The 23,595-nt window shown below is 35.7% G+C and overlaps 1 protein-coding gene and 1 long non-coding RNA gene across 2 annotated transcripts in view; one reads left to right on the top strand and one right to left on the bottom strand.

Moving 5' to 3' along the window:
- The window catches only part of LOC150102413 (calmin-like), a 291,766-nt gene that overhangs the window by 217,440 nt on the left and 50,731 nt on the right, over window positions 1–23,595 (bottom strand). The window lies entirely within an intron of this gene.
- Window positions 1–23,595, top strand: part of LOC150102414 (uncharacterized) — a 64,529-nt gene that overhangs the window by 28,810 nt on the left and 12,124 nt on the right. Inside the window, exon 2 of the long non-coding RNA XR_016548949.1 lies at window positions 10,590–10,695. This is a non-coding gene — a long non-coding RNA (uncharacterized LOC150102414). The remainder of the gene's footprint in view (window positions 1–10,589; window positions 10,696–23,595) is intronic.

Raw genomic sequence — 23,595 nt, 5'->3', positions numbered from 1 at the left:
CTTTTACAGAGGAGGGAAAAATATTTTTCTCTATGTTCTAAATATCGATAACATTTTAATAACTATCTGAGCTGAAATTATATTATATTATCATTTTTGATAGAAGTCATGAAAATAACTTGACTTGGGATGACCTATAGACCTGAAAATTATTAAATTCATTTCAAAATCTTAGTCTTAGTCGGTGAGTGATTGGGCTACATGCCAAATGCATCTAGTAATCACTAGTTTTATAAGAGAATAATATAAAGCGAGAATGCGAAGCATTATTTTAATATCTTAATGCTACTTGATAACTGTGCACAAGTTGAATGGATAAAACCGACATCAAGTATCAGCCCTATAATATATCTCAAAACAAATCGCAGAAAATCATCAGTAGTATACTATGAGTACATTTATTATTAAAACATTCATCGCAGTATATTGGAATCGATAAAAAAAAATTCATCTGAAATTTAGAAACGCAATTATAATTGTATCTTTATTCAAATATAAGTCTAAATACATAATGGCAAGATTTTTAATATCACCACTGACTAAGGTAAAAATCCTTGTTGTGTAATACAGAACGATGACTTTAGTTATATTTTTGAATTGGCCAAAGCTCTGAATAGCTTGATTCATAACGGAATGATAAAATCGAACATTTGTAATAATGCGTAATGGAAAGGATTTTTTTTTTTCTTGACTGTCGAGACAAACAGGAAAAGAGAATAATACTTCTATCCTATCTATCCTTCTCGTCCGTCCTAGGACGGGTTGAGTCCCCCTCCTAATGAGGGGTTACGGCTGCATATTAATGCAGCCGTTTCGCCATTACTCTGCTGGATCCCCTAAGGCGATATTCATGACTGTAATCCGTGTGTGTTCAAGGGCCGGTTTGTCTGCTTGTGGGATGAAAAAGCCCAAGATAAACTGGGGGGGGGGAACCCTGCTGTCCACACCCAAGACCAGCTATGGTTAAGGAAGATCTTTGAGCTCCTCACGTCGTCGACGGGAATCGAACCTAGGACACTCCTTCCCCAGGAATACGGTTGCGAAGCGCATAGCCACTAGGCTAACCGCGGGTACAATACTCATATCCAAGCTAATGATAAACTTAACATCAGCTGGCTACTTCATATAATAATACGTAAATGTTTTAATTAATGTATAACGGTCACAAAAAAAGAAGGGATATACGAGCTAAATTGATGGTTTGCAAATAGGTGCATATTCAAAATTACAGTATGCACCAGCTATAAACATATCCCATTTTTCTGTATAAACACGGAACTAGTAATAAATGCTTTTAAAGTGCTATGAAATAAATAAACAAGTAAATAAAATCTCACACGATTTTGGTCACAAGCGAAATGCATGAAACCTTAGAAATCCTATTTTTGCACTTCGCCATTAAAAATATCCTCCGGACATGAAAACTCAAAATAAGTTTCCATAAAGAAAGATGAAATGTCGATTTTTTGGATGATCTCAACCGCCCTCATAGCTATTACCTCCATTAATACCAGATTTCCATTGGAAAGATCCTCACAAAAAATAAATAAACAAAATAACCAATCACTCAGTGAATTGATACAGTAGTATTCTAACATGTCCAATAACCCTGTCAGTTCTATCCATGAACTGATAGAAAACTATAAATAATTTCACTTATCAGTTTACATTGCACTATGTCAACTGCAAAAAAAAAAAAAAAACATTCAACAGGCTAGCATAAGTATCACATATTCGTATACATATTGCATTTTCAAGGGTTTTTTTTTCTTCTGATATCTAACAAGAGAATATGATAGATTACCAAATATGAACATTAGGCACCTTCATAACTTTAGATGGAAGATGAATTTCATCACCCGATGTGAAACCAATACCATGATAATTGGACCCTGAATTGGTCTGAAAATTTTCCATATTTGGTCATTAGTACTGAAAGCTCAGTCTACTCACGGGTAGTATTGCACGATAGATCAACAGCCTTCTGAGCGGGATTACATAAGTGCATTAATTCTCTCTCTCTCTCTCTCTTTCTCTCTCTCACACACACACACACACTGCGGACAAAATATTTCTGCTGTCTCCCAATGCAAACAAAATCTACCAGTAACACGCAAACAATGATACTGGCAGACACAGGCTATAATTAGGCAATAAATAATCTCCTAGAGCAAGTGTCTGCGTTCTAATGATGGGATAATGTGTGATAATGGGTAAAGGTCATGATCTGATGACTTAAAGGAGAAGATGATAGTGGCAGACAGAAGATAAGACTCAGTCATTAAACTATCATCCCATTACACTTGTCTCAATTCTATCAATAATGGAATTGACCATTCAACAGTATATTTCAGTATCTAGAGTACAATTTCAGTATATTTCAGTACAATTATCAGTGACCAGCAATATGGATTCAACCATCCGATCGACAATCGATCTCCTAGCCAAATTTATCCACCGCTGGGCATAAGCCATGGAAATGTCCAGAGAAACATTACAAGCATTTCCATGGCTTGTGCCCAGCAGTGAGAAGGATAACCTCACGTGGGAATTTAATTAGATATAACGAAGAGGCCCGCAGAGTAAAATATCATATTCTAGCTTACTTTTCAACTTTTGTAAATGAGTGGACAGTTATCAAGATTTGAAATGAAATTAACTAGGTGTCATAGCGGATGGCTTCCTTTTTTCAGATTTCCGTATCACCACAACCAACTTATCCTCCTATGTGTATATATATATATATATATATATATATATATGGGAATAAATTTTTAACTTGGGTATATTGTATATTAGGATAACCAAGCAATTTTATATGCTTGGTTATTTTAGCTCCTAATCCCAAGTATGCAAACAATTAAGTTTGCGCCTGAAACAAAGTTCAAGTCTAAAGATGGTACAACACCTGTGCAACTCATTGTAAAGGTGGGTAAAGCTCTGATCACTATTCTCAGTATTTTCCCATAATGTAAAGCACATCTCACTAGAAGATGTATACTGCAATGCATTATGGGTGGGGTCACTACCCAGACCGGTTTCAACCTTTTAATAAAAATCTCTGTTATCCTAATATACAATATACCCAAGTTAAAAATTTATTCCCATCAATATCTCCTCCAGAGATTTTTATTAAAGCTTAATACACCTTATTGCAACTTATATAGGTAAAGTTGATAACGCTCTATATTACTAAAACCTTGGTATTTAGGGTCTAGCTACTCACTGAGGAGACCTCAAAAAAGGTTGAAACCGGTCTGGGTAGTGACCCCACCCATAATGCATTGCAGTATACATCTTCTAGTGAGATGTGCTTTACATTATGGGAAAATACTAAGAATAGTGATCAGAGCTTTACCCACCTTTACAATGAGTTGCACAGGTGTTGTACCATCTTTAGACTTGAACTTTGTTTCAGGCGCAAACTTAATTGTTTGCATACTTGGGATTAGGAGCTAAAATAACCAAGCATATAAAATTGCTTGGTTATCCTAATATATATATATATATATATATATTTCCAAAGACGTCCATAGCTTTCTCAGTCTCCAAAGAACCTAGTATTCTTTTTGGCTCAAGTAACTACTTCTCATCTATACAGCTGCTGTCCCTATAAAAATCATCAGTTCACCTAACTTTAAAATAATAAGCTCACATTTCGGTTAGTGAACTAAAAACCTCTAAAAAACTAAGAAAAGCAATCCTGTTAATTGGTGGTACCTCTCTTTCAAGCTCATTCCAACCTACTTTCTCACAGAGATTCTGTTTCTGCATCGTTCTTCGAGAACAAGGAACATCCTTCTACAAGCAGGTTCCCAAGAACTGCAACTTCTAAGTGGTCAAGAAAAATACCAATACAGGCTCCTTCACTCATCGTACTCGCACACAGGCGGCACTAATGTTTGTTATGGGTTTTGCAACTTCTCATGTGTGTGGGACCAGAGACTGAAACAGTCTCTGGTGTATCGAGAATGGAATAATAAACATCAAATATCAAGTCAACGTCCATCTGTTGCTAGAAACAGCTGACTGACATGAGACAAGAACTGGGAGAACTGTAAAATCCAACAGACGTACTCTAATTGGCCAAATGATTGTGCAGTCATTGGGGCTGCATTCGGGTGTACGATGAAATGCACTATGCTTTGCTTTGTTTGGCCACATCGTCAAGAAACAATAAAAAAGCAGACAATCATTGAGAGTATACTATACCCGTGAACAAAAACAAACAGCTTGTTAAGGCGAGCGAAGGCACAACACCAAAGGACGGGGAAACTTATGAATTCTGTTATTTCATGCGGATGGAAAAACAAGAGTAAAACGATAGTTTACATAGGCTTGTTGAATTACGCCCAAACCGGATAAGGTTATTATAAGATCAATTAACAATATCAAGATATTCTTAATTGCATATTTCCTCTGATCAGTCTGCCTGTTTTGTGGAATAACCCCGAATTTCCGGAGGAAACAACTCTGAAATCTCTGCAAGACCACCCTTATCTTCAGATGAAAAGCAATCATAAGGCATTGGCGATAACAACATAAAGCTATTAATCTATCAAATGATTGTTCACAATAAAACTCTGGAAATATATTTTACTGGCACCTCTTAGGTCCCTTAATACCAATAGAATGAGTTGAATAATGCCGCCTATTGGAACGTCTTGCCGATCAAATACACCAATTCAGATTGATTATTTAGTCTGCATGTGGTAACGGACACTTTCAACAGGAAAATACGTCACAAGGCACGTGGCATCATTCAGGAATGGTTACGGGAATGTGGTATGATTTTATTTTAATAGAATCCCCCCCCCCCACCTCAGTCACCGATCTCGGTCCCACTGAGTATTTTTGGGACGCGCTAGAATGAGATGTTCGTGGCAGAGATCCAACGCAGAAAATCTGATGGAGCAGTGGGAATTCATTAAAATCTCCTTAGGGGAACTGGGATGTCTATGACGTAATCAAGCCTCTTTAATCGATTCCCTAGTGTATCAAGATTGCTCTGAAAGCCCATGGTCCAACAAGTTGAGGTGAGTTTCTCTTAATAAAGCACTCGGTATCGGCCATACTCAAATTAAATTATTATTAAAATCAGTGGAATATATCACAGTCGAGATGCAATTGTAAATCTAGGATCCGCCTTATCATTATCATTCCTGTTTTTATATTTATTCGGATGATATCATTAACATACAGAAAAGAAGGAAACATCTAGGCGTTTTATATAACTACAATAACGAAATACCTGTACCTCTCATAGTAGGAAAAAACAATGTGCAAAGAACAATTTATAAACTAAAGAAAAAAAAAACGGATATAGTAGCTCAATCGGTATCGACGATGGACTTCGGTTGGAATCTAAGACGCGAGGAACCGGCATCACAGCTTTTCATGTAAAGGTGAGTTAGATCTAATACGGAGGCAGCAAGGTTTTCTTTTTACTCCGGGAAATTCGAGTTCTTCATCAGAAAAAACAGGCAGAACTACCCAATTTACGAACATGGCAGACAATGCATATAGTCGCGCTATCATAAACAGCAATATGGTTTTCAAGAAGCCATGTTATTTGGCTATGAGTCTCTTGAATCTAACACGAAAGAGAAGTTGAGTTAACATGAGAAAAATATATGTAACAATGACAGTATGGAAATATCAACCAATAAAATTAAAAGATAATTTTGGGAAAAATCACTGATTAGAATTAAAAGTGTACTTAATGATTTAATAACATAACTGATTTTTAATTTTACATAACTGTGATATACTAAGGATATATAGCAGAGAAAATGCTGCTGATATTAAAATGAATGGCTGAACTTAAAAAATAGCAGCAAATGAAAACAAGAAATGGGAAGGGAAAAACTGAGGGTTATGGTGGATTATATGAAACCTAAGTATCAGACAATAGTAAGGGGAAAATAAAAACTGCAAAACTGAGGAGAAAACGATGCACAAATATACTCGTACGTTACCAACACAAGCAATGGAGACCATAACACAAAGTTGAGGTCAAAACAGATAACAGAATATGTTAATGTGTTGCTGTTTATGATAACATTAATGATATGAGGAAACCATATCTCTTGCTTTTCAACTGAAAGTGAGTTAGTCGGTTTCATACGAATGTGAAAGGGTTTTTCGTCCTCCAAAGTCAAACTGGTCAAGAGAACACATGTATATTATGGGTGTGTGTGTGTGTGTGTGTGTTCTCTTGGCCAGTATATATATATATATATATATATATATTTTTTTTTTTTTTTTTTTTTCCCCCAAATTCTATCTGGAATGCGAAGAATCTCCTCTCGGAAAGTCGGGTTTTGGGTTTTTCATCCCACAATACAAGTAAATCAGCGAGAAAAATAAACGCAGTCAATACACTGGCCTCATAGTCTTAACTTCAGCAACAATATTTCCAAATAACAGCAGCGACACAACAGCAACAACCCGGGCGATATAAAGCCTAGGTCTTGGGTGAAATGATTGTTCTTCCGAATGAGGCTGTAGAAACGCCTCCATATGAAGTTCTGATTTGGTTAGAATTATGTCCAAAGCAACTTAGTAAGCAACTTGTTATTTAGTTTTGTGAGATGAAAAACTCTGTATGGGAGCAGCTAGTTCAACTTCAATTGAAAAGTACTTTAGATTCCTAGCGTCCTAGACAGAATTCGAAACCAGAACATCTCAAATGAAGAATTAATGTTGCGTAATCCTTGCCACTGTACTAAATGAGACACTAGGATATGAAGTCCAACACCTATAGCTGTCACTAATGACTAATAGACTTTTTTTTTTTTTTTTTTTGCGAGCAAAGTTCAGTTCTAAAAATTGGAGCAGGAAATGATTGAGAAAAACCCAAGTAGTAAACCAAGAGGTGATCACGCTATCCCCTCTTAGAAGTTCCAAAAATATTTGTACTCAACACACTCTCGAAGACTAATAGGCATACTCATATTACCTATGAGAATTGCTGCACTTGATCTGATTGTTCCCTAATCTCCCAGAAACTTAAGACAAGAGTCACATCAGGAAGTAACGGCACCAAGTTTGGAAATCCCTCTTTTAAGTTACCATCAGTATTTTTGAAACCAGGGCTAAGCTCAAAGTGACAAGTGATGATCACGAAACTTACGTTTTATGTTACTGCATCTAATATAATCCCACATGAAAAGTATTAAGCTGAAAACGTGCAAGAAGACAAAAGAAAAAAATAGTGTGGAAATGCAAGAAAATGCAATATAACCAAAAGCTGCATATGCGCAAGATACTGTACTGAAGCTGGCACCTACTGGAATGTGTGCTGTATTCTCTCTCTCTGGTGTGTGTGTGTGTGTGTGTGTGTGTGTGTGTGTGTGTGTGTGTGTGTGTGTGTGTGTGTGTGTGTGTGTGTGTGTGTGTGTGTGTGTGTGTGTGTGTGTGTGTGTGTGTGTGTGTGTTTCACGTAATATCTCGGTAGTTTTTAAAAGCTTAGTGATATACAATATCGCTCTTATTTTTCTCAAAATGCCAAGAGAATGACTTTCAGTGCAACCAACTTTCACCCTCAGCCATAAAAACAGCTCAAGCAGACAACAGTTTTTCTTTTTCTGTCCCTTCTAATTACGTCTGCCCCACAGTAACGCGGGGTGGGACAAAAAAAGAAATTCCGTACTACAGAATGGGACCAGCAAAAGTCCTGTCTGAACACACATTACTAACCGGAAAGAATGTCACGACGAATCGTTGAGTGCGTGCTGCTGCTATATTTCCATCTAATCGCACGAGCTAATTTTAGTTCTCGGTTGGCTGTTAATCTTGCCAACCAGTCACCATACACTAAGAAAATCGTCTTCCGCATCCTATCATTCACGAGAACATTAATCCATCCGGAACACATGCAATATCATTTCCGGTTATTAATATGAGGACTTCCTCTACGTATCTATAGCGTCATAACACGCAGTCTAATTCCAAATAAACATTTCATTTCAAAAAATGTTATTGTTGTTTTTGTTTTTTTTTCATTTATTGAAAAGTAATAATTCTAACTGGATTTTAAAATGGATACGTGAAACTTAGATTGATTTATATACTTATGAAGTTAAAGTTTGTAATAACAAATAGCATTAAAATACTGAACCCATTGAAACTGGTTTCAAAAGCATACCCATGAGAAATGTACGAGGGTGGTCTGAAAAGTTCTCGGCCTAGCAATGAAAAAACGAATTTATGATTTCAAAATTAGTTTTATTTTCAACATAATCTCCTTTAAGACTAATACATTTATTCCAGCGATGCTCCAGAGCCATTATCCCGTCCCTGTAGTGGTTCTCAGTAAGATCTGCAAAATAACCCCTCTACAGCTGCAACCACTTCTTGATTCTACGAAAAACGCTGACCAGCGAGGAAGATTTTTAGTTTCGATTAAAACACCCATTGCCAAACACCTTTGTAAGCAGGTGCATTGTCCTGATGAAAGATGATGTTTTTCTTTTGAAAACCGGGTCTTTACTCACGAATTTTTTCGTCTAGTCTGGTTAAAAGATCGGAATAATATTCCCCGGTTATTGTTTTACCCTTTTCAAGATAATTAATAAACAAAATGCCTTTAGCATCCCAAAACACCGATGCCATGACCTTTCCTGCTGATGGAACCGAATTGGGGTCTGAATAACCAGCTTCTGTCCACTGTTTTAACTGCTGTTTGGATTCTGGTGTGTTATGATGAATCCAAGTCTCATCCATAGTAAAAAATCGATGCACAAAACCAGTTTCATTCTTGTTAAAACGCTCCAAGCACTGTTCAGAGATTTTCATGCAAGTGCGTTTTTGATCTGCTGTGAGAAAGTGGCACCCATCTTGCACAAAGCTTTTTCATATCCAATTCTTCATGCAAAATATATCCTCCACGTTCTTTTGAAATGCCTATAATCTCAGCAATTTCACGCACTTTGACTCGCCGGTCATCCAGTACCATATCGTGCACTTGATCAATGATTTCTGGTGTATACACTTTTTGGACGTCCTTCACGTGGATCATCTTCAAGGCTGGTACGGCCACGTTTAAACTCGGCAGCCAATTTCTTAATTGTCGAAAACGAAGGAGAAGAGTGCCCATAAACTTTTATGAACTTCGAATCAATTTCTTTTGGCGTTAAACCTTCTTTTACAAAGAATTTTATAACCGCACGATACTCAATGTTATCCATTTCAAGGGATAAAATAGACAACACTTTTGCTTCAGACAGCTGTATAAAACAAACTGCTTGATAGAATGACTCTTGCAATTTCACATGGATGCTTATGACAGATGTAACAACTATGAAAAAAAAATCTTGCCAATAGTATTGCCATCTATGGTCGAGGCCGAGAACTTTTCAGATCACCCTCATATGATTAATTTAATCTGACGATAGGATTAAATTCTGATGATAACAGCAGCTGTAAAACAATAAGGAATAAACTAACTTTCATTAGGAAGTGGACAGAAGCTGGTTGTTCAGACCCAAAGTCGGTTCCATCAGGAACCAAATGCTTCGATATTTAATAACATAATAATCGGTTTCGACTTCAAATGACAGTGACAGAGAAAATGCATCCTTTAGATTAGCCAGAGAACAGGCTTAAAATAAATAAGTAAATAATTCTTTATAGCCTTTCTATTAACAAAAGGTAGCAAACCTACAATAAACTAATGATTATGGAAAAGCAAAAAGTTGGGCAAGGACGATTAAAAACTTGTTCGCATATGACTTAAATGAAAAATGGACAGTGCCTAAGAGGGGGAGAGGTAATACATACACGGAGATATAAAAAATACAAAAGATATAAAATAAAAATAATCCTTGGATTATTTACATATCTTCGCAATTTTTGGATCAGTTAGATTAGTTAAGAATCCGAATTCGATACTACTATACAAAGCTCTGTATCTGCACAACTGTTTTGTCACCACCATTTCTTTTCTTCTTTGTCCAAATGAATTATGTGCTGCATATCAGCTGAATACTCACACCAACTAAGAGTAATGAACAAGTGTTAGATCCAAGTTCTTACGAATGTGGGAATTGTTGCATTGTGAACCTTAACATCAGAAGGCTTCAGCTATCAGTTATACTGATCAGTCGAAACGAGCTGGTGAGGATAAGGCCGCAGATTACCGAGACAATTTATGCTGTAATCGGGTAAAATGCATATTACATCACTAGATATAATAACAATTGCAAGGAAGAAATATGTCAATATACCACGTACAGAATGGGATGGAAGACACTACCAGTGAATAAAAGTGTGATAGGTTTCGTGTTACATAATAGAGATCCCCTCCCACGCCCCCCACAACAAAAGAAAAAATATTCTGTAACAGCAAGAATAGTTCTGGATGAAGAATACTGAGAAAAAATGACAGAAGCAATCCAAATGACATACTAACCCCTCAGCCAATATCGCTATATATACACACACCACTTTATATACAGAGGGATTAGCTCTAAAAATCGTGTGAGTGAGGCACGCTAAGCCTTAATGAAATTAAAAATGTATTTTATAGATGTTTAATTATTTGTATTTTGTGATTTTGTTTTTTACTACCTCAATATGATCTTCAGTCGAAAAGCCCTTATAAAGAGCATCGTCGGTACCGACTGAGCAATGGTGATTCGGTCTGTGAAACTGAGTGGAGCACAGTGTATCATCTTCGAGACAAAATATAAGGTATGTAGATAGATAGATAGACATGCAATAATAATAACAACATATGAAATAAATAAGGACTAGTTTTATTATTATTATTATTATTATTAAGTATTATTATTATTATTATTATTATTATTTTAAGCGGAAAGGCCAGGAGTACTGTGTTCCAGAATTAATGGAAAATCAAAAGTTTCCGTTGTAGCGAACTCCCGGTGTTATATAAATTAATCTTAAATATCCTTTAGTCAATTGAGAAAAATACAGATGTTCGAAATGCCATATGTGGGTGGTTTAATACATGAATAGGTCTGTATTAGTTTTCTGAGAAACCGTTGCTCTCTCAGACTCAATATTCGAGATTATCCGGTGATCGATAATCCCGAATAACGCATGGAATGATAAACAATTAGTAACTTTAGTTAGATAGTTCTATCTATCTAGTAGCGCTCCCTTTACCCCCTCAGAATAGCCTTAAATTTTTCAGGGAACGGAGTCTCGAGTTGAGAAGGTAGTAAATTTGCAGCAGATGAAGAAACTTTGGATATGGTGCAGAGGCTGGTGGCGAAAATGATATTTCAGGGTTGTGAAATGTTAGTAGCGAGGAAAAACTGCTGCTATTTGCACTCACGATAGAAGACGAATGGCTTAAAATAATTGAGACGTTGAAGTGTTTGAGAGGTAGTCATGACAATTAGATTTTTCAAATGGTAGAGCAATAAATTTTAATAAATCACAAAACAGCTTGTGATTTATTCCGTATGTTTTAGGTTTGTAAATCAATCAATAAATAGGTCTATAAATATGAGAAAATGAGTAGCACCGAATCTTGTTTGTGTGTTGTCGCTTTAAATTCAATCGTCCCAGACAATGCAGACACAATATATTGTTGGATCTATAGGAGCAGAAGGCATCATCTTAGTTAAAGTGCTTTCACTTCCTTTCTTTAAAAGATCAGTCATAAGTGTAACTGTTGTTTTATTTTACTGTTTTTAATGGTAGAGCTGAACGTCTTACTTTTAGTGAATAATTGCTGTATGCAACATGAATGAGTACCAGTTTTTTTAATTACGGTACATTAGATGGTAAATCCTATCACGGATGTTGCGTGTTCATAATTGCAGTTCTTTATTTGTGTAATTTGGAACGCTCTTTTATTTGTGCAATTTCGTAAGTTGCGTAAACCGGTTATTCGAGAGCGAGCGAGAAAGAGAGAGAGAGAGAGAGACACTCAGCCACTCAGATAAATTAGATTATCTGCTTTGAATTAGTATTGGTCGAGAAAATCAAGTACTGATGAAGAAATGCTATTAGTCTAAAGAGTGGTAAATCAGACACTTTTTAGTAATTTTGTGCTGTGTGATGGATAAAAGTTATCGGCGCAGTTTCCGATAAGATGTGTGGTTGGTAAATAGATCCAACAGAAGAATGGTTTGTTCCGGGTCGAGACTTTTTTAGTAAGTCGCAATACGACTGGGAGTATTGCGGCCATATTAATATTAAAATCACTATATATATATATGCAATAAGTGCATATAAATATAGTTCGCTGGCGTTTCGAAAACCGTAATCTTTCTTTTTCCTGTTAGCTAAATCTGGACGGTACCAGATTTCAGTGTGTGCGCGCGCGCGCGAAGCATGCAAGCAAAAGAAAAAAAAATAGAGTTAACCCAACAATAAAGCTTAATAACATATATTACTTATATAAGAACTGAAAATAAGAGAAAAGAGAACGCTTCAAAAATTTGGGCACGTCAACTCAATTAATGATGATGAATTGCAAAATAACTTGAAGCCTGCTGGTGAACCGCCAAAAGAATGTCAACAAGTAAACTTGAACTGTGTAACGAATTTCATTGGATATTCCGATTAATTTCTTTGCTAATAAATAACGAAAAAGTTGCAATTTTTTAAGGAAAGCATTAAGAATAAATAATCATTAAAATATAATTCTTTAATATAATTCAGAGGAGAATATTCGAAATGGAAGAACAAAATCAAATGCTTAAAAGCCTAGATGACTGAATCCAGAATTCTACGTATTTTGCACATACATTTCCTGCAGACCGGTGCAAATTAAACGTAACCCTTAAATTACTCCCCGTTTCTTTAACTTATTCGTTTTTTGTTAGGGAAAACGCGCTATTGTCGCAGTATCTTATCAAGCGAGAAAGTAATTACTTCTACTATTTTTGTAATGCATACTTTGTATGTCAAGCTCAAAAACTAACAAGCGGGAAATTTGATTGAATAATGAAATTATTTAATCAAATATGGAATAAAATTTCCTGTCACACTTCACTAAATTTTACACTTAGAAATTGCAGTTACATTACACAGTTACCGCATATATCGTCTAAAATTCACACAGAAAAACTAATATTCAGTCTAAAATAGACTGAATTTCCAATTTAAAAAAAAACTAGAAAGCTTTTCAAAAAGATGTTGTCAATCTATCAGTTACTGTCATATACTTTAGAATTAAGACAAATAAATACGAGGTAAACCTTATATCAAAATTTAATAGGTGTTATTTCAATTTTTTTTCGATTACCATTGCCTACCTCGACTCCACGAAATCTTTTCCAAATATTTTTGAATCAGTAGTCAGCAAGGCTCACGTTTTTGGAGCAGTCCTAGACCTCCGACCTCATTTTAATATATGATAATGTCAGTGCAATCATTAAGCTAAAATAATTTGAACATACCTTTTGAGTCCCACTTTTCTGTGGATTTGGACTGGATTATTTCTGAAGTGCATTAATAGAATGGTATTAAAAAATAAATAAATAAAAAGACGCACATATAAACTTTGGGAATATTGATAAATTTATCATACCAAAGTAGGAGACCCATAAAATTTGTAAACTTATATTTTCATATTTTATTTTCTGAAATAAAATATGAAACGTAATGTTAAAATTTCAAAACTTTGAATTATGTTCATGATTTTATTTCAACAAATTTTAGATTTACAAATTTATGGATCTTTGTCTATATCCTTCTTTGGTCTGATGAAGTTATCATATATGCTAACCTCAAAGTCTATTTATACCTGGTTAAATTATTTTTTATACCATTTTAGTAATTAATCTGCTTCAGAAATAGTCTATCCAAAATTAGACGAAAGCCTTGTTAAGTGTCGATTCAAAAGCACTGGATTGTCGTCAATTTACATCTAGTAAGGGACTGACCTCTGATAGTTCGACTCTCTCCTCCCCCTTTACTGTTAAATAATATGGCTATTTTAATTATGTATTTGAAACAACGGAACGAAAATTAATAAATACAGAATATTATTAATAATTACGATATTCACATTCCTGTTAGTTAACGTATGATGATGCAACGGCAGTGAAGCCCATGGCCCCATGGGCTTCACTGCCGGTACGGCACCATTTTATTGAAACCAATATAATACTACTGGTCGTAATGTTTATTTGTCTGTAAATCGAGTGTTCTCCTGGCCGGTTTTCTTGGTTGCGAGAGGAAAAACCCTTCCGCTTCCTAATGCTGATTAAAATTGTTTCAAAGGATATTTATTTTAATTTTAATTCATATGGCTATACCAGTCTGTTAACATGTTAGATCAATGGCCTATCACTCTATAGTAAATTATCCCCATAATTGGCTAAAGGGCAGATAATCCGGGAACTCTGCTCTACAAAGCAAACATAGTTTTTCAAATCACACCAGAAATGAAAATGCATCTAAATTACTTGTATAAACATTTGCTGCAGTTGATTGCAAAGCGGAGACATTATCCATTCTGCCATCTAAGCTGGTAATATCATATGAATAACAATGTACTGTTTTGAATAAAAACGCTCGTATCAATTAATGTAATATTATTTTGAATTAAAAAAATGCAATTTGTAAATGAATTATTTTCGTTAATACTTAATTAAGTATTAATACTTAAAAACTAAAATTTGGCAACCCTAAGATTGTATGAAGAATATTTTTATGTTTAACAAACTTAGCCAAAATTCATTTGCAACATGCGCTACAGAAACTAACACTTACAGAAACTGATCATTTGAACCACTTGTCAAAAACGTTAGGGGAACTTTTCCATAAATGTTTTAATGTAAATGAAATGGAATACATGCAATTTTGATATGCATTCTTTACTGCGGTACAATTTTCATCCTACAGTAGTCTATCTCTCCCCCACGGCCATATAAAGGGGAGTCTATCTCTCCCCTTTATATGGCCATTCTATGAAGAATGGCCATATAAAGCAGCGCTTCCCAAACTGGGGGCCGCAAGTTTTGTTGAGGGGGCCATGAAATAATGAAAACAAATTTAAAATGTTTTAAGACTAAGTAGTTCTTTTTTTAATCTTAAAAGAAAAGTATTTAATTTCTATTATTTATTATTTATTTTTTGTTATTTTTTATATTTTAATGGAAAAATCACACATTGGTGTTGATTCACAAATTTTGCTTCCTGCACATTTCAACGCTTAATGACTATTAGTAAATATATGCTTATTCATATGTTTCATTCCAAAGGTATATTGATACCTATACAAAAAAGCTTACAAACGCAAAATCTTGAATATAAATTGTATTGAATATAAATACAATTAATATTATAATAATATATGTCTGTATTACGATTTTTTTTCGATAGGGGGACCGTGAAATATTTTAATTTTTCCAAAGGGGGCCTTTACATCCATAAGTTTGGGAAGCACTGAAAAAGCAACAAGTAATATCATCGGGTAGGTCAGATCTAACGCCACAATAAGAAGGCTAAAAAAAACTACTGTTTCATTAACTATACTTCATTATGCCTATTATTATTATTATTACGTGATACTTCCGAGAGTTGAAGGACTAATCGCGAGAGGACAACTACTCTATATCAGTGCTTCCCAAACTTACGGATGCCAAGGCCCCCCTTTGGAAAAATTAAAATATTTCACGCCCCCATCGGAAAAAAAAATCGTAATATAGACACATATTATTATAATATTTATTGTATTTATATTCAATTCAATTTATATTCAAGATTCTGCGTTTGTAATCTTTTTTGTGTTTCTTATCAATACCTTCGAAATGAAACTTATATGAATAAGCATATATTTACTAATATTCATTAATCGCCGAAATATGCAAGAAGCAAAATTTGTGAGCCAACACCAATGTGTGATTTTTTCCATTAAAATATAAAAAAGAACAAAAAAAAAAGAAATAATAAATGATAAAAATTAAATACGTTTCTTTCAAGATTAAAAAAATCTACTTAGTCTTAAAACATTTTAAATGTATTTTCATTATTTCACGCTCCCCCCCTCAACAAGACGTACGTCCCCCAAGGGGGTCGCGGCCCACAGTTTGGGAAGCGTTGCTCTATATAACACACCATCTATACTCCTTTATCATAAGTTGAAATTTGTCTTTAAAAACACTGCTGGTCATGTGATCGTGGTTAACCATGATCGCATGACCTAATCGAATGAAATAGGTGACCTTCCTATTTTCAAACGGATGTTTGAAGTTAAGTGAGATGGACTCAAATCCCCGTATGAAGGTTACGTCACTTTTAAAGTCGTCAGGTTGTGTAAAAATTTTCTACTGAAAAGTAGAAAATTTTTACACAACCAAATTTTTACAAAAGCAGTAGCAGGTCCACTGAGTTGTAAAAAAATTTAGAGGGAATATTGTTTATCATCCATCTACATATAATGTTCTTATTACCATCTACAAACTACACCATCAATCACCCACGAACAGCATTTCGGTCTGCAAACTGCGTATATTCTCTGGTCGATTTACAAGGTGAAAAAAACCAAGTTTCCAGAGATTCCTTTCGTAAAGGGCGCCCAGTGTCTCGTTGTTCTTCCAATTGGACTATGGGGACAGTATTCATTAAATTAGGCTAATTCCTGCCCACTGATTTAGCCAACCTACCAAGAAATTGCTTCACAGCAACATGCTGCGTTTATCGAAACATTTTAACTTTATGAAAAGTACCTTAGAAACAGTCTACTCAAATTTATGTATACAACTTTTACATTTTTACGAATTAGATTCACTTAAGAGTCAAACACACGAACAAAAATTCGACGTAAACTGCCAAAAAAAAAAAAAAAAAGGAAACGATTTGTCGTTTATTTGGCATAGTAGTCTACTGTCAATGTATTTATAGACAATGTTTTGTCGCGGCGTTAATCTGAGAAGGCTTTAAGGTGTTAAATGACTATCAATGATGACAGAATCGTTTAGCACATGTAACTAGCCTTTGACTCATCCTATTCTCCATCCCCAACAGCTATTGACCTCCGAACTTTTGCCAAATTACCTACCTATTCACAAGGGCGACAAACTTTCTTCTTAGGTTTCAATTGCAACTACCCAATTCTTCTGCTAATTCAGCTCCACAGCTGAAGTACTTAAGTCTGAAGTAGTTAGGCATACTCACATGAATCAAACGCTGAGATACACAGTGTATGAAGAATTTATAAGACACGTTCGTATTGGATTAATTCAAAAAGTAATCATTAAGAAATAAGCTACAAAGTCTGCAGAGACGATCTTGGGAATATGAAGTCATTTATCCACGCTCCAAGGTCAGTGCTAACCCACAGTGATTTGTTTCTGGAAATAACCGACTATTTTATTAGATATGACATCAATTAATGGGATATACTGTACAATGTAGAATGATAGTTTCTCTGTCTGTTAACTTTATGAATGCAAAATACGCGGAAGCCAATGGAGACATACTCTATATTTCCCATCCTGAATAACACAAATCGGGTGTCAAAACTTGGCTTCCTGCTGTAAAACTTATTGTTCTGCCCAATGGGACTGTACTGTGGCTTTTGTGTCACGGTAATCACTGCTTCATTGTACCAGCCATTGAAGCCCTCCACACAGATCCGACGATCATAATAGCATGAAATAATAATTATCTCCTTTTGTGTTAGAGCTTGAATGGTCAAGTTATGTGTGTTTTCAAAACAAGTTAGTTGGCATCCTTTTCATACGTTAAGTTCAGTTTAAAATCTAAATAAGAGCCCTTCTGACGATTATGTTCTGTCCAAAAACTCGTCTGTTGACATTTTGATCATCACTCTGGGTTTTCATCCTCGCCTGATCGCTACTAAGAAGACATAGCTGGGTTGACCGCAACTGTATGATGTTAAACCAAATACGCATGCATATTTTAAAAATACTTTATGCATCTTAATTGAATTCACAGAAATAAATAATTATTGCTATACTTATAAAATATAGATTAATATTTATCTAGGAGGATAGTTTCATTTTCATTAAACGATATCAGTATGACAGCAGAATGTCAAACTTCAGTGCTTTTCACTTTTCGTAACTGAAATTGCCATAAGAAGGATTTTTTTTTTTTTTACATAAATCAGTCTATTCTAGAAAATAGCATACTATCATCATACGAGGTAAGAGGTGATATTGCTACGTATACATGCCTCGTATATGGTATACAAAAATTCGCTCATTCCGAATTCTTCTTCGCACACATAAAAACGCAAATACTACAACCTTAATGAAGACCTCGTAATACCTATTAGGTATTGAGGAGTTTATGAACATATCACTTCATCTTCGTGAATACAGTGATCCTTTATGTAGTAACAACCCATGTTCTAAAACATGCAAAAAAAGTATATGTTCATGGGTTGGGTTGATTATCTGTAGGAGGAAAAAAAACGCGAGGGACGGGAGGGAGAGGGCACTGTCATCGTCTGGAACCGCCTAACTTAGCCCTAATGAACTTCTCGTCACAGGCAGGAGATGAACCCCAGTACCTTTTACACACAAGTGACACGTAGCAAAACTATTCACTCGTAAAGACGCAGTGTATCGTCTGTAATGTAGACGGCTGTATGTGATCATTCTGTATACACACTTAATATACAATAAATTACACGTTTATACACTGAGAAATTAACCAATCCAAAATAACAATCAATTAGTGTTTTTATTCGTCGTGTAACTTTTGTCCCTTATATACTGTTCTTGGCAATATTTTGTGCACACGCTATTATGCAGTATATACTGATTTCTGTAATTGTTATACATCTTATAACCCAGATGAGCTTATGCTCTTGGGTTATACATATTTGTAACTGTTAAATTGTATCTACATTAAGTATGGTATTAAAATTTTTTTTCTTTCGTTCACCAAGTTATCAGCATTCCATAAATGAGCCAGACGCAGTTTAAAAGAAAAAGTAATTTAAAAAAAAAGGACAAGCTATCCTACATAAAACAGTAAACCTGGAAAGCGCACGCATCTTAAAAATCAAGCAATTACGTAAACTATCAACCAAAAAAAAAAAAGGTAGTTTGTACACACTCATCGCTTTGCAAGAACCACCTGCCAAAGATAAAATAGGAGGAGGAAACACGCTCTAAAAGAGCCGCACGTAACGGCACACCTACAGGCACACCCAAAAGTTAATCTTGAACTTCAAAGCAGGGTGGAATGTAAAAGTTGTAATTAGGGAAAAGAGCACGCGCGCGCACGAACACACGACGCTCATTTAAATAATAATAATAAAAAAAAGGCAGCCATTAAATTGAACGGCAACAACGAATCGTTAAATAATATTGAATGAGACTAAACGACCATCTAAATTTTCGTAAAGAGAATTGCGAGAATATATAAAATATTTTTTTATTGGGAGAGAAGGTAGGGGCACTTGTATCCGAGGGTGTTTCCATTACACAGATGTTCTATAACATACTATTTTGTTAAAGGGCACACCCGCATTCAAATCTTATTGCAAACACGAGAAATTTTTATAAATTTTTCAATCAAGGATAAATTGATTGGTCTTGAACAATGGAGGCTTTTACGACATCGATTTCCCCCCCACACACACACTCCCACTAACAATAAACAGCTTCGAGAACGTGCAACTGACAGATACGTACCGTATTTTCTCGCACACAAGATGCCCTTTTTATTTATTCAGTTTTTTTTTTGCTTTTTTTTTCAAAAATTCGCCTCTGAAGTTGACCTGCTTCTTACAAGACGAGAGCTGGATATATTTGGTGGTACAAGCACCTGAAGACGGCGTGATAACTCAAACGGCGATTCTTTCTATGCACAGAATATCATATTAGTGTGTGTGTGCGAGCGCGTTATGTTGTAATACACCTGAAATTTGCAAAATACTATATAGAATCAAGTTATTTAAAAATTCTGGAATTAGCAACCAAATACGCACATATAGATATGAAACTTTCTCGAGCCACTTCAAACCTCCAATAGGCGAGGAAACGGTCTCACATCAGGCAATGAAATGCATTTCCCACTTAAAGACAATCGCGCGCACACACATTCATGCCGATGGTGAGATTCGACCCATGGTCTGTTGGTTGGAGAGCAGGTACGTTAATCACTCGGTCAATCAGGGGAATATAGTAGGCACTGATGATTTCTAGAGTATTGCGATGAATTAAATTTGCTGTGCTTGGTTATTTAAACGTATATTACCCAGTCTCGCTTCTGTAAATTTCTATTAATACGCTCATGAAAATTCTACTCTAAAGGCTGGTGCATCTTATATGAAAAATGCAACAATGATGAGACAGAGAATGGGAAGCAAAAGAAAAAACTACCCAGACTCGAGATATCTTTTGATTATTTACAGTAATATCCTGAATCTAAATTTGTTGTTTCAACTTCACTGAAAAGCCCTTATAAAGATTCTTCACACCTTTGACCACCATCTCCACGAATCGAAAAAAGAAATAAAATAAAATTATTAAACAGCACTTCTGTTTTAGCCAAAAGGTCATCCTGTGTATTTCGCGTACTAGTATATTGATTCCATGTCATGCGGCATCAAAATTATACACGCATATGACTTGAGTTTAAAAAAGGAAGGATCGAGTTGCTTGTGAATAATGCAAAGGCTAAAGGCGCCAGAATAAAATCTAATCCAGTGATAAGTGTTACATCTACTCATGAAATTTTTACAAATGAAATGCAGTCGCTGAGTTAACGTCGAATGTAGTTTGTGAAATCTTGGAATAGGAGAGACAAACTACATTATAGACAAAATCACTGGTTCATATTGGCTGGGTCTCTTCTCCCCACTACTTAAGGGTAGCAATACGAAGAATCGAGGTGAGATGCGATGGCTTTTTTTTTACCCAATAACGATTGATTTCCAGAGAGTACATAAAATGACGCCAACCATTTAAAAGAGAGTGAATGTCATACAGACATTCTAGTATATTGTTAGAATTATACTTACATTTTTCTTAGACAAAATAATCCAGTAACTCTGTTGCTAAGTCCTTTATTACATCACCACAGAAAGTAACCTTGACACTGCAGTATTAAGTTCAAGTGGAATTACAAAGTTGTATAACATAATTAGGTTATGTTACTAACAAGGGAAGGTTTCCCCCCCCCCCTTTCACTAATATTCGTTAAGTTCATTCAAGAATGCATTACAGTTGGTAAAATTAGTTTTTACTGAAATCTGAACAAAATTTTGATGTTTTATCTACACCGCTATAATCTATATCTATATGATTGTTTGTTTATTTGTTTTTAATGCACAAACAGTTCAGTGGGATCAATAAAACAATTCTAAATCACTGTAGATTTCCAAATAAGGTATTTAAATTACGTAATATTCACTAAAGACTAGTAAATATAAAGTATTTCATTCTTATGAATGTGAAATCATGCAGAACTTGAATGCAGTGGGAAAAGAGGAGGAGGAGGAGGAACTATTAGTAAGTGAGCAGGAGATATATGAGGTATTTGGAATAAACTTGATACGAATAAGGCTGTAGGACTCAGGAGCGAATTCTCCATGCTTGCTGCACAAGCCCATTACTGGAGAAAGAAGTAATATTTATTTGTTAATAAATGCATGCATTTATAAGCATTCCATTTAGGCTTTTATTTTTGTAGACAGAAGACGTCTTAAGCTTGCGCGGCAATAATTGAGCTTTGTGTTGTGTATCGAAGGCCGATGCTTGCTCGTCTAGTCAAAGCTACATTGGCTTGCTCGGTTGTAGGAGCTTCCGGGTCCTCGCTGCAGCGCTGTGATTTCATGCGCACGCATAGCCATTTCTGCTTTCTTCACATCTTCACACTTTGTTACTTAAACACAGGCCATTCGCAGTCAACGTAGCTCTAGCCAGTGAGCTTCAGTCAGCCTTTACAAGTATGCGTGTTGCTTGGGAAAATTAAGATACAACCAACTTTTTATGACGATGTTATTGACCAGTTCATAAAGAAGAACCGTAGGGTAGAATTTGTATTCAAGTGTCTGTGCGGTTAGCCTAGTGGCTATGCGCTTCTCAACCATATACCTGGGGAAGGAGTGTCCTAGGTTCGATTCCTGTTGACGATGCGAGGAGCTTAAGGATCTTCCTCAGCCATAGCCAAGTCAGCCAGTCTTGGGTGCGGACAGCAGGGTTTTTTCCACCAATTTATCTGGGGTTTTTCATCCCGCAAGCAGGCAAACCGGTCCAGTGAACACACACAGATTACAGTCACGAATACTGACCCAGACCATAGGTCTGATTCGTCAGCTGCCGGTTCCGGAGCCCGGATAAAATTTGGGGGAACTGAGATGGTGCCGCACCTCCCTATAAAGGGGACTCACAGCCGTGTATCATCATACGATTATTATTATTATTGTATTCAAGTAGCTAAATTGAAAAAGATAGAATATCATTTGCAAAATAAATGTTGTATTTGTATGATTAAATGTAAATAAATTTCTAAATATATAATTTTAAATGGTCAGTAATTCATTATTCCGCTAATTAGACTTCAATCACACCTCTCACTCCCTGAATGATAACAAGAGCAAGCGTGAATTTCAAGACCAGCAATCGTCCCTGGCAGGACTTGATGCTATTTCACCACGTGTTTTGAGGGAATGTTCCATAGAGTTAACAACCCTTTTACATATCTTTTTAACATAAGTCTTAAGCTGGGCCAATTTCCAAAGGAGGTGGAAAGAGGGCAAAATTGTTCCGATTCATAAGGGAAGTGATAAGACTAAAACTTTAAATTGTAGGCCAGTCTGTGTCTGGAGTTGTGGTTAAGGTGTTAGAGAAGTAGTCAGGACCAAGATTCAGAATTGGGTTGACAACAGAAAAATGCTCTTTGATGGCCAGCATGGGTTTGTTAAAGAAAGATCGTATTTAGCAATCTGCATACTTATTATAATAAGGTGACAAATGTATTGGATAAGGGTGATGCATACACAGTGATTTATTTAGATTTTGCAAAGGCATTTGATAAATTCCCACATGACAAGCTGGTATTTAAATTGGAATGGATAGGACTAGACAGTATATTAGTGTGCTGGATTGGAGATCAGCTATCTGACAGGTGTCAGCGAGTTGTCTATGGAGGAGCAATATCCCAGAAGGGGAAAGTTACTAGTGGTGTAGCCCAAGGGTCTGTTTTGGTCCATTGCTGTTTAGTTTGTATGTAAATAATATTAGGAGAGGTCTGAATGCTGCTATGAAGACGTCTTCAGATGATGCAAAGTTGGAGAAAAGTATCAAGAGTGGATACTATGGAAGAGGACATGAATGCACTGGTTGATTGGGTAAATAATGAGTGGGGTTAACAATTCCATGTTGCAAAGTGTAAGAAATTTTGGAAGCAAAGATGGAATGTAGAGTATACAATCAGTGGAAATATCGTGGAAGATGTAGAGGAGATGAGAGATCTGGGGGTGACTGTGGACAGGGACCTAAAATTTCAGGGACATATTACTGTGAGGACAGAACAGCAGATAATGAGAATGATGCAGAAGGCACTGACTTGTGGAAGTAAGGATGCTATAGTTCCAATGCTTAAGGCCTTTGATTCAGGCCACACATATGAATTATTGTGCATAGATTTTTCACCTTGTTTTCAAAAAGATGAAGATGTATT

The sequence above is a fragment of the Typopeltis vanoorti genome, chromosome 10, assembly GCF_054136105.1.
Source record: "Typopeltis vanoorti isolate ZY-2024b chromosome 10, IOZ_Tvanoo_1.0, whole genome shotgun sequence".
Classification (NCBI taxonomy): Eukaryota; Metazoa; Arthropoda; class Arachnida; order Uropygi; family Thelyphonidae; genus Typopeltis; species Typopeltis vanoorti.
The sequence above is the reverse complement of the archived record's forward strand: the minus strand, read 5'-3'. Positions and strand labels throughout refer to the sequence as shown.